The sequence below is a fragment of the Anomaloglossus baeobatrachus genome, chromosome 4 (genome assembly GCF_048569485.1).
Source record: "Anomaloglossus baeobatrachus isolate aAnoBae1 chromosome 4, aAnoBae1.hap1, whole genome shotgun sequence".
In the NCBI taxonomy this organism is placed as follows: Eukaryota; Metazoa; Chordata; class Amphibia; order Anura; family Aromobatidae; genus Anomaloglossus; species Anomaloglossus baeobatrachus.
The window spans coordinates 637,978,027-637,990,589 of record NC_134356.1 but is presented as its reverse complement, the minus strand read 5'-3'; positions in this window follow the sequence as shown (position 1 = coordinate 637,990,589).

Genomic DNA, 12,563 nt, shown 5'->3' with positions numbered 1-12,563 from the left:
AAAAAATGACAGGATCCATAATAAAAATTGATTCGTTTCAGGTCATACAAGCACTTAATCGTAGTATAGAGAAGGATTAAGGGCTTGTATCGCCTGAAACATGACAATTGTTATGGATTCTGTCATTTTCTTTTAATCTGTCAGGATCCATAATAACAAAAAAATTGCGTTTCAGATGATACAAGCCCTAAGGCCCTGTGTGCACTTACCGTTTTTTCCCGCTGATTTCCTGCTGTTTTGCTGCATGTTTCGCTGCAGAAAATGTTCATAACCTCTCTGCAGTGATTCACCAGCAAAACCTATGGGGAAAAAAAAATGCTGTGCGCACTATGCGGAACTTGACATCTGCATGTTTTGCTGCGGGATTCCCGCAGCAAAAACAATTGCATGTCACTTCTTTTCCGCAGGTAGCTGCGGCATTTCACTCCATTGACTACAATGTAATTGTGAAATCCCGCAGGGAAGTGATGTCATTACAGGAAGAGGAAGCGGAGCACAGAGTAAACGCACACACAGATCAGTCACACACAGACACAGACATATAGAATACACATACAAATCAAACGGAAATATAGAAAAAAAAACACGTGGGCTCCGCTGTATTTTTACCTTCCAGCCGAGGTAAGCACACAGCGGCGGCCTGGTATTCTCAGGCTGGGGAGGGTGAGGGGCAGGGTTAATGTCCCGCCCCCTCCCGCAGCCGAGAATATCAGCCGCAGCTGCCCCGGGACTGTCGCATCCATTATGACAGTACCGGAGTGTCCCCGGCTCTTCCTGCTGCCGTGATGCGGTGGCAGTCAGGGTAATATAAGGAGTTAATGGCGGCGGATCACCGTCACTAAGTCCAGGCTTGATCATGGCAGCGTCTATGTGACAGCTGACATGATCAACCCGTAAGTAAAGTGGAAAAACACACAACGAAAAATCCTTTATTTTAAATAAAACACAAATAAGCCTCCTCGTTCACCCTTTTATTAACCCCTCCCAAACACACAGCTCCGGCGTAATCCACGTCCTGCGATGCTTGCATCCAGCCGCGACTGACACACATCGCTGAATGCAGCCTCGCAGCAAGACAGCAGAGGTAACCACAGGGCATTTCCCACGGCCGGTAATGTGAACTCGCTACCGCTCGGGAGAAATGTAGCGATCTGTCCTCTATTTATCTATTCCTCTATCTGTCTATCTATCTATCTATTCTTCTATCTGTCTATTTATCTGTATGCTATCTATCTCAGAAGGAATTTTTTTTTTCAATGTGCTTAATTGCATTCAATGCAATAAAGCACATGTACCAACCCGCACGTGGCAAAACCGCATGCGGTTTTCGGGTGCGGTTTGTCGCATTTTTTTACTGCGGGTGCGGTAGTCTTTCAGTGTCTGCGGAATTTTCTTGAGAAAATTCCATTTTCCAGTGCGCACAGGGCCTAAATCATAGTATAGAGCAGTGTTTCTCAACTCCAGTCCTCAAGACCTACCAACAGATCATGTTTTCAGGTTTTCCTCATTGTTAGACAAGGAATAATTCCATCACCTGTGCAACATTTAGGAAATCCTGAAAACCTGATTGAGAAAAACCTGAAAACATGATCTGTTGGTGGGTATTGAGGACTGGAGTTAAGAAACATTGGTATAGAGAATGATTAAGGGTTTGTATCACCTGAAACGCGTCAATTTTGTTTTATGGATCCTGTCTTTTTTTTTTTTTTTCTTCCTTAATACATCTTCAATAAAGAATCTTGCGTTGTATTGCCGGATGGTTGTGCCGAGGATTACGCCATTTCTTCACTTTCCATTTGATTGCTGTATTTATCAGCAGTCTCCACATATCATATTCCAACGAAGTGGTGAGCTTTTATATTTCTCTTACCCAGTGAAGGTTCCTACTCGATGTCAATAAGTAAAGATCTTTAAAAAAAAATAAATAATTATTTGAGACAGAATGTGTACAGGAAAATTACATCCCAAGTGAAAAAAAAAATGAGCTGCTAGGTATACAGTATAGCTCTATGGGTGGCGGATGTCTGTATACGGCTTCTGGCAGACATTGGTGTAATGTTAGCGGTTTTTTGTTACATTTAGATTTATAAACCCCCCCCCTCTATATGCTATGGATGTAAAAAATGGATACAGAGCAAAATTACTGCACTAGAGTTAAAGCATAACCACCATTTGTATTTAATACATCAATAATAAGCATAAAAATGACAAACTTTATAATATATCTAAAAAATATCCTCTTCAATTGAACTTTCATTATCAATTTATGGGTAAAACCTGTATTCAGCGAAGACAGATTTTCCCCGTACTGGGATGAGGACAATTGGTGCTTTCACATTTGTATAGAAGAGCGAGAGGCCGACAGACATTCTGCTGCAAGTTCTCCTGAAACCACAAGTTACAGCTCTCCATAGAATGTTATGAGCACCAACTGTCATCTCTTAGTAATGGGCAAATCTGTATTCACTGAAGACACATTTTACCTGTGAATGGCGAATTTGTGAATAAATGATCAGTTCAGGAGGAGAAAGAATCAGATTTCTCTGTTAAGATTAATAACAAAATTTCTTATCTTCATGTGTATAATTACAACGATGGGTATTTTTAAATAATAATTTTATTCATTTATATAGCACTATTAATTCCACAGTGCTTTACATACATTGGCAACACTGTCCCCATTGGGACTCACAATCTAGAGTCCCTATCTGTATGTCTTTGGAGTGTGGGAGGAAACCGGAGTACCCGGAGGAAATTTTTTAAAGTGGTGAAAGGTTGTGAAAAAATTTTAAGGGATTGTCCACCACTGTAAAAAAACGAAAACAAAAAAGAAAAACAAAAAAACCCCCACAAACCTCCCCCCAGCTTAATCAATTCAGGGCCCCACTTAATAAAAAAAAAAAAAAAAAAAATATATAATGAAAAATAATGGATACTGATGAGCTGCAGCCGATCAGCGGCCACTAATTGGCTGCAGCAGACTTTTAATACAACAATGTCAGGTGACTACCAGGAGTGTTGGTGTTTGTCTCTGGAACCATGCTGCTATGGAAAATGGGTATCCATTGATTTATCTTTTATAGAAGGCTCAGGAGTGGGTTGTACAGTAGTGAACAACTCCTTTAAATGGGTCCAAACATTTGCCAAATTATTGGTCCTCATTTATCAAAACTTCCTGAAAAATGGACCTAGTTATGTATAGCATCCAATGTAAGTCCAGCTTTTATTTTTGCTCGGGGTCGGGGAGAGCGTTCTGGTTGCCATAGGCAACAAAGTTTTGGTAACTGAGATACATTAGTTGGAATGTTGAATAAAACTCACTGTTGCCCGTAGTAACCAATCACCAAGCAGCTTTTATTTTACAAGAGCAGATTGAAAAGTCTGTTCTGATTGGTTGTTATAGGTAATAAAGACGGTGTTTTTTATTTGTTTAATATATGTATATATAGAGATATAGATATTACTACAGTTCAAAAATTTAGGGTCACTTAGATATTTCCTTATTTTTGAAAGAAAAACACTTTTTTTTTTTTTTCAATGACGCTAACATTAAATTAAACAGAAATCCCCTCTATACATTGTTAATGTGGTAAATGACTATTCTAGCTACAAACGTCTGGTTTTTAATGCAATATCTACATAGGCGTATAGAGGCCCATTTCCAACAACCACCACTCCAGTGTTCTAATGGTACATTGTGTTTGCTAACTGTGTTAGAAGTCTAATGGATGTTTAGAAATCCCTTGAAAACCCTCGTGCAAGTATTTTAGCACAGCTGAAAACAGTTTTGTTGATTAGAGAAGCTATAAAACTGACCTTCCTTTGAGCTAGTTGAGAATCTGGAGCATTAAATTTGTTCCATTAAATTTTCAAAATGGCTAGAAAGAGACCTTTCATGTGAAACTCGACAGTCTATTCTTCTTAGAAATGAAGGATATTTAATGTGAGAAATTGCTAAAAAACTGAAGATTTCCTACAACGGTGTGCACTACTCCCTTCAGAGGAGAGCACAAACAGGCTCTAACCAGAGTAGAAAGAGAAGTGGGAGGCCGCGCTGCACAACTGAGCAACAAGACAAGTACATTAGAGGCTCTAGTGTGAGAAATTGACACCTCACAGGTCCTCAACTGGCAGCTTCATTAAATAGTACCCGCAAAACACCAGTGTCAATGTCTACAGTGAAGAAGCGACTCCGGGATGCTGGCCTTCAAGGCAGAGTGGCAAAAAAAAAAGCCATATCTGAGACTGGCTAATAAAAGTAAAAGATTAATATGGGCAAAACAACACAGACATTGGACAGAGGAAGATTGGAAAAAAGTGTTATGGACAGACGAATCGAAGTTTGAGGCGTTTGGATCACACAGAAGAACATTTGTGAGGCGTAGAACAACTGAAAAGATGCTGGAAGACTGCCTGACGCCATCTGTCAAGCATGGTGGAGGTAATGTGATGGTCTGGGGTTGCTTTGGAGCTGGTAAAGTGGGAGATTTGTACAAGGTAAGAGGGATTTTGAATAAGGAAGGCTATCACTCCATTTTGCAATGCCATGCCATACCCTGTGGACAGCGCTTGATTGGAGCCAATTTCATCCTACAACAGGACAATGACCCAAAGCACACCTCCAAATTATGCATGAACTATTTAGGGAAGAAGCAGCAGCTGGTATTCTATCTGTAATGGAGTGGCCAGCCCAGTCACCAGATCTCAACCCTATTGAGCTTTTGTGGGAGCAGCTTGACCGTATGGTGCAAAAAGTGCCCATCAAGCCAATCCAACTTGTGGGAGGGGGGAAGCATGGGGTGAAATATCTCCAAATTACCTCCGCAAATTAACAGCTAGAATGCCAAAGCTCTGCAAATCTGGAATTGCTGCAAAGGAGCATTCTGTGCCGAAAGCCAAGTGTGAAGGGGAAAATTATTATTTCAGGTAAAAATCATTATTTCTAACCTCGTCAATGTCTGGACGATATTTTCTATTCATTATGCAACTCACTTGATAAATAAAAGTGTGATTTTTTTTTTTTTTCATGGAAAAGAAAATTGTCTGCGTGACCCCAAACTTTTGAACTGTAGTGTATATAAATAAAGTGCAAATGTGTGACTGTTGGTGTAAAAAAAAAAACAGTTTAGATGTATTACAGCCGGACAATATCTCTTAAGGGGTTGTGTAATGCCCCAGTAGCATGCACAGCTCATGTAAAAAGTTTTGGAATTTGCTGTATTAGGTCGAATCCCTCAATGACTTGGCCGGCTCTCGCTCTATGGAAGATGGCCCCAGATTGATGGGAGACCCCCTTTAAGGAAGAGGGTATTGACTGCCATTTTATACATGTCTTGCTGTTTGGTCACTTGGTGATTGATAGAAGAGATGAGGCCAGGCCTACACTGCTTTTGGCCACGTGTCTCGTGGACACAGTTCAATAGGTGTTGCTGTTACATCACAGTGGAGGTGAATGGGGCCATATTGGGACCTTGAGGGTACAACAATCACAGCAAGTCTCAATATGTCTAACCTCATAAAAAAAATTTTTTGCGACTTTCTCGATGCCGTTGCAATATCATTGGGGGTCATAAATTGACTTCATTAACTTGTATTGTGCTGCGATACCTAGCGACCTTTGGCCACAAAGTAAAACCTATACTTCGTCTCTGGTGAATGTGGTTGTGTCCTAACCCGCAAGTTGCCAAGAAACACAAATTATCAGAAACCTAGCAGGTTTTAATTCTCCTGGCCTCCTCTGGCTGGCAATGTGCCCATACCAGCTTTCAATATGTTCTGATGTAGCAGAGAGATGCTGTGAAATTCGCTGAGTTGTCCCAGACTAAAGGGGAACGTAAGAGGAGGTCAAAAGGGGCAGTTTTCTCTCGAATTTTATTCCACTGCTTCATTGAGGTATGCAGTTTTCATTTTATTTTTTATGTTATTTGAACCCAAAAATACGGGTCTTTCTATTTTTTGCTAATTTTTCGGGACTTTACCTAGACAGTATTGCTTGAGGGTAAAACTTTGCAGAGCAGTCTGAAGACACGCCCATGAGGATCCTGTCAGCACCGCCCATGAGGATCCTGTCAGCACCACCCCTTTTTAAAACGCCCATATCTCTGGAGCAGTGTGACGGATTTTAAAATAACTAAAAACTGAATTTTCAGGGGAACAGCTGGAGTAAAATAAGAGCAAAAACTGGTGACTTTGATGTGGTATTATGTCTTTTTATAAAGCAGATCTCTCATCACAAAAACTTCAGTATCTCTATGATTTGTTCTGGCATCTCAATTTCACCATCCTCCATGTGTCAGGATGCAGAGTGGTTCCCTCCGTGCTGGGCCGGTCATCTCCACACATTACATACTGATCATCTGTGTGGGCTCTTCTTATCTTTACTACAGACACTTTTGTTATACGTATACAATAGGATTTTCTATTGTCATTTGCAAGAGAACATAAAGCGTTGTCCTGTGTGTCAAGGCAGGGCTCGAGCCTGAAGGCACAAAGTAACTTGTATCCATGGTAACAACAAAGGCATTGGTGGGGGTGGTCTGAGGGTACAGGGGATGGGGCGTCCAAGGTATATTGACCTCAAGATTGCAGCCTCATTAGCGGGTTGCCATGATACTTACACATACACGACTGGTTTAGCTCATAGTGTGAGACTTCTGGAGCGCTACAATGGCCGCCACAGAACGGACAGAGGTTTTATGGCTTTAATTCAACAGAAAAACAGTATTGTCATATCTGACCATAAGTAAATGGCACATAAAGCTAATGCCCCCCTTGCTATGTACAGGTTTTATATTGGGTCAAAATAGAATATATGTAAAAAAACAATTATGGAAAAAATGCATTATTTTTTTCACAGCATTGTGCCTTCCTGTCAGGCATGTCTATTGATTATGGGGGGCCCCATAATACAAATTAGGAATGTAAGTCAGCGCCTTTTGCGGTTACTGGTGACAATCACAATCCACTATGTCATATCTGCCATATCTCCCTCCTATATACACTAAAACAAGAGCTCCATTTTAAGGCTATATTCACACACTAGAATACCATAGCAATCCATTAGGCCACATGGAAATCCATAGCCGTAAATGGAGACACTGTGCAAAACACAGAAAGCAAAGTTAGAATACCATAGCAATCCATTATCCCTCACGGTCTGATGAAGCGTGTCACTCTTTTCACGCGAAACGCGCGTTACCCTTCCTAGGGGGGTATCCAGACCTCTGTCCTCTGCACTACTGGCACTTTACTAGTTTTCTACTCCTGGTTAATTTGGCTGCACTGGGTATGTTCTTTAGATTGACTATGTACTTACGCTGTTACTGTATTGCATTTTACCACTCTAGCCTTTTGTGCAGCTTTTTGTATTAACTGTTATATCATTTATTGTGCCAGTTTGTTGTCATGCCTTTTCCATCTTCTCCACGACATTTTTGTAATGAATTGTTTACTATTTAATAAATACATGTTATCTTTTGCATATTAGCCATTTTTTGTCCTCCTGTTTTATATTCACACACTGCAGATTTGGTGCAGACATTTTCTGCAACGAAAATGTATCTTGTGGCACAAAACGCACCAAAAAGTGTGTTTTTTGGTGCATTTTTGGGTGTTTTTTTTGTTTTGTTTTTTTAATTTAAATCAATACCTGGTAGGGCAAAAAATGCAGGAAAAAAAAAAACGCATCAACAATTGACATGCTGCTAATTTTTTTTTTTCTGCGCCCAAAACTACAAGGAAAAAATAAGCAATGTGCGCACAGCGCTTCAGAATTTTCAGACACTTTGCTGGCATACAGAAAGAGATGCAGATTTGGGCCACAATCTGTACGATAAACTGCACCAAATCTGCAAAAAAAACCTGTTTCCCACTTTTTGCAAACCCTTTTTTTTATTTTATATTATTATTATAATAATATATTTTTGTTATTAAAGGGTTATTCTAAAATGACAAGTTATTCCCTATCCATTGGGGTTTTGACCTTCTTGGACCTTTAAGTGATCCTAAGTGGAATGGAGAAGAATATACTCAGCCCCTGCTCCTTTAATTTTAACTGGTCATGCTGGAAATAGCCAAAAGATGAAGATTGACTTTCTCAAAGAGACATTGTATGGTTGAGCATACCCACCTCCATTCCATAAAAGATGAGGCTGTAGAGCCTAGTTCTTAAGAATCCAGAGTCCCGATTAAGTATCGCTGAGGGATCCACCAATTAGGCTGGGGCCACATGTTCATTAATGCGAGAGAATCGCATGACACTCAGATCCTGCTTTGCTGGAGTGTAAGCCAAGTGTCATGTGACTGGACTGTCAAGCCACTGTGATCCGATCCTGTAATCTCAGCACAGCTGTGGATGAGAGGGAGGGAAATCTCCCTATATCTTCCACTGTCAGTGGATGCGATTCTCGCACTGCACTCGCATTACACCGGTGTAATGCGAGTACAATGCAATGTTTCTGTCGCACCTATAGATTTGTATGGGTGCGGGTGAAAACTAATCTGATTCTACCTGTAGCATGCTGCAATTGTTTTCTCAGTTCAATTAGGGCTGAGAAAAAAAAAAACAAAGTAACATGGGGCTGGGTGTAATGCGATTTTGGGGTTTTTTTCCGCATTCCCCTGGCTCCGTTTTACTCGCTGTGTGTGCTCAGCCTTAGACTCTCAGCGATACGCAACTGATCTCTTATTCCATAGACAGTGAATAACTTGTGATTTTAAGACTAACCCATTTAGCAACATGCTTTCAGTGCTGGAGCGGTGCTTTTACTCTAAGATCTCTGCCTCTACTCAAATAATACTAAACTTCTGCCATCTTCATTTGTTATCATCCCCGTATTGGTCGGTCTCGGTGATTTCTGACCTGCCGTCAACTCCAGTGTTTCATGTAGTGGCTGGAGATCACTCTTCAATACAAATCTATGAGAGCCTCATTCTGGTTTTCATAGAGTTATATTGAGACCGTATGCCATAACTTCTGAAATCTGGCCAATCAGACGTTGTGATTGCAAGATGGCGCCGTGGGACCAGTGCCATGCTGATAAAATGTGAAAACACAGGAGGGCAAGTAGAAGACTGGGAGCATATGGACCTCAGATTAAAAGCACCTCTCCAATGCTGCACATGAATGTTTCAGGTTGTCTCTGTGGTTTTTGGTGTGGTTTTAAGAACATAATTTTACACTTTTTTTTTTTTCCATTGTTTTGGGTTTTTTTTCTATTCAATATGAAGTATTATATGGGATATAGCAATTTTCCTTTGGCACATTTCCGTGTCAAACACCCCCCCCCCCCCAAAAAAAGGCAATAAAACTCACAATTGTGCATTTGCACATTTTTAATGTCTCTGACCCTGCTAAGCATAGTAACAAAAAGAAGACAATTGCACTCTGTAGTGCTAAGATATGTGTAACAATGAGTATGGGAATATAGACATGCATTACTGCTATGGAAAACATGTAAAAAATTTAGATACTTAGCACACAAAAATGCCCAGTTTTATGTGAGCCCAACAGCCAACTGCAAGACAACCTCTTTTTTTTTTTTACCCCTGCCTACTCTGTCTCTTTATTTAACCGAAAAAGAAGCATTAGTTTGATAGGGATCCAAGAAAAAGAGGTTACCTTGCCGTTGGCTGTTGGCCTCACATAAACCTGGCCATTTTTGTGTGCTAAATATCTCAATTTTTACATGCATTACTGCTTAGCACTACAGCGTGCAACTGTCTCCTTTTTGTTACTACGTTTCATGCTCAGTTTGCACCTGTTCACATTAGAAAAAAGTAGGATGTGCCATCAGTCTTTTTCTTTGACCCTGCTAAGCAACATACACTGTGTGCAGAATTATTAGGCAAATGAGTATTTTGCTCTCATGATACTTTTTATAAATGTTGTCCTACTCTGAGCTGTATAGGCTTGAGAGAAAACTAGCAATTAAGTAAATCAGGTGATGTGCATCTCTGTAATGAGGAGGGGTGCGGTGTAATGACATCAACACCCTATATAAGGTGTGCTTAATTATTAGGCAACTTCCTTTCCTTTAGCAAAATGCGTCAGAAGAGAAATTTGACAGGCTCTGAAAAGTCCAAAATTGTGAGATATTTTGCAGAGGGATGCAGCAGTCTTGAAATTGCCAAACCTTTGAAGCGTGATCACCGAACAATCAAGCGTTTCATGGCAAATATCCAACAAGGTCACAAGAAGCGTGTTGGGCAAAAAAGATGCATAATAACTGCCCATGAATTGAGGAAAATCAAGCGTGAAGCTGCCAAGATGCTATTTGCCACCAGTTTGGCCATATTTCAGAGCTGCAACGTTACTGGAGTATCAAAAAGCACAAAGTGTGCCATACTCAGGAACATGGCCAAGGTAAGGAAGGCTGAAAAACCACCACCTCCGAACAAGAAACATAAGATAAAACGTCAAGACTGGGACAAGAAATGTCTTAAGACTGATTTTTCAAAGGTTTTATGGACTGATTAAATGAGAGTGACTTGATGGGCCAGAGGCTGGATCAATAAAGGGCAGAGAGCTCCACTCCGACTCAGACGCAAGCAAGGCGGAGGTGGGGTACTGGTATGGGCTGGTATCATCAAAGATGAACTTGTGGGACCTTTTCTGGTTGAGGATGTGTGGCGCCCCTGAGTCTTCTGTCGCCACAGAGATATTGTACCTCAGCCAGAGGTGTGATTTCCCATCCTGGGTAACAATGGGGTCATATGCCGGTCCACAGACTAAAACTTACACACACCAATTGGTAGGCATACACTGGGTCAGGGATAGTGGCAACCACCCCCATAGATGTATTCATGGGGCCATAAGTCCCCTTCCTGGTCCCCAATAGTGTGGGTGGGGCCTAACCAGTGGGTGTGTGGGAGGAGTCAGAAAGTAAGAGTAGAAAGGGAACCAGGAAGTTCGAGTTCAGTCAGTTCAGTTTTAGTTACAGAAGTGTAGTCTGGAGGAGCAGAGGAGTGAGGAGAGTGTGAGAGGGAGGTAGTTACCTCAGGAGAGAGTGACAGCAAGAAGTTCCTGGTGGAGATCCTGGGGTCTAGTTAGGCCCAGGTGACATCTAAAGAAGGCAAGAAAGGATTCCAGGGCCACGGAAGGGCATATTGGCTCGTGGCCTGTTCCACAGGAAGATCGGGTGGAGAGATCTGGCTGCATTCCAGGACGGTCCCCAAACAGAGGGAAGAAAGACATTTCCTCATAAAGTAACACCGAAGGCCCGGGGTGGTTGCAAGCGCCCAGGGCCACCACCTGACAGTCCCCCTGGGAAGAGGCCAAGAAACCAGTGAGGCAAGCCCCTTGTTCAGGTCCTGTGGTGGAGGCCAAGACCAGTTCATCTAATAGTCAAGGCTGAGAAGACAGGGAAAGAGACATAGTGAGGGGTGCACCGGCATTGGCTCCTGAACTACCTGGGATCGGCAGAGGTCCCTGACAGTGGATCCTGGCACGCCGTGGGAACCGATCCGCGGCCGAATTGAACTAAACAGTGAGTAAAACATCTGAACTGCAAGCCCTGTGTCGTCTGTTCCTTTCACTGCCCTGTCAGCCCTGCACCGCATGATTCACAAAACCACCATAGACTCTTACAAGCACCAACAGTTGCCCCGGGGTATCGCTCCACCTGTAGGGAGCAGAACCACCATAGCTGCCATTACATCAGCCCTGGAGAGCCCATCCAGCAGCGACGGTTCCATAGCCGCAATCCACAGGTGGCGTCACGAATATATATTTCCACAAACTTTATTATTGATCATCACCCCCACAGTCGCCATATTAATTGACCCTACCAGGGTCACGGAGTTGGGCCCCGCCACCGCTGAAAACCCTGGACTAGTCCGGCCCGACACCGGGTCACCCAAAGCCCTGGGGTGGGCGAGTCAGATGGAGTGAAGCTCAACTCCCAGACCTATGGCCAGTTTCTGGAAGACAAGTTCTTCAAGCAGTGGTACAGGAACAAGTCTGTATCGTTCAAGAAAAACATGATTTTCATGCAGGACAATGCTTCATCACATGCATCCAACTACTCCACAGTGTGGCTGGCCAGTAAAGGTCTAAAAGATGAAAAAATAATGACATGGCCCCCTTGTTCACCTGATCTGAACCCCATAGAGAACCTGTGGTCCCTCATAAAATGTGAGATCTACACGGAGGGAAAACAGTACACCTCTCGGAAGAGTGTCTGGAGGCTGTGGTGGCTGCTGCACGCAATGTTGGTCGTAAACAGATCAAGCAACTGACAGAATCTATGGATGGTCGGCTGCTGAGTGTCATCATTATGAATGGTGGCTATATTGGTCACTAATTTTTTTTGGGTTTTGTTTTTGCATGTCAGAAATGTTTATTTCTAAATTTTGTGCAGTTATATTGGTTTACCTGGTGAAGAGAAACAAGTGAGAGGGGAATATATTTGGTTGTATTAAGTTGCCTAATAATTCTGCACAGTGATAGTTACCTGCACAAACAGATATCCTCCTAAGATAGCCAAATCTAAAAAAAACCACTCCAACTTCCAAAAATATTAAGCTTTGATATTTATGAGTCTGTTTTAGTTGATTGAGAACAT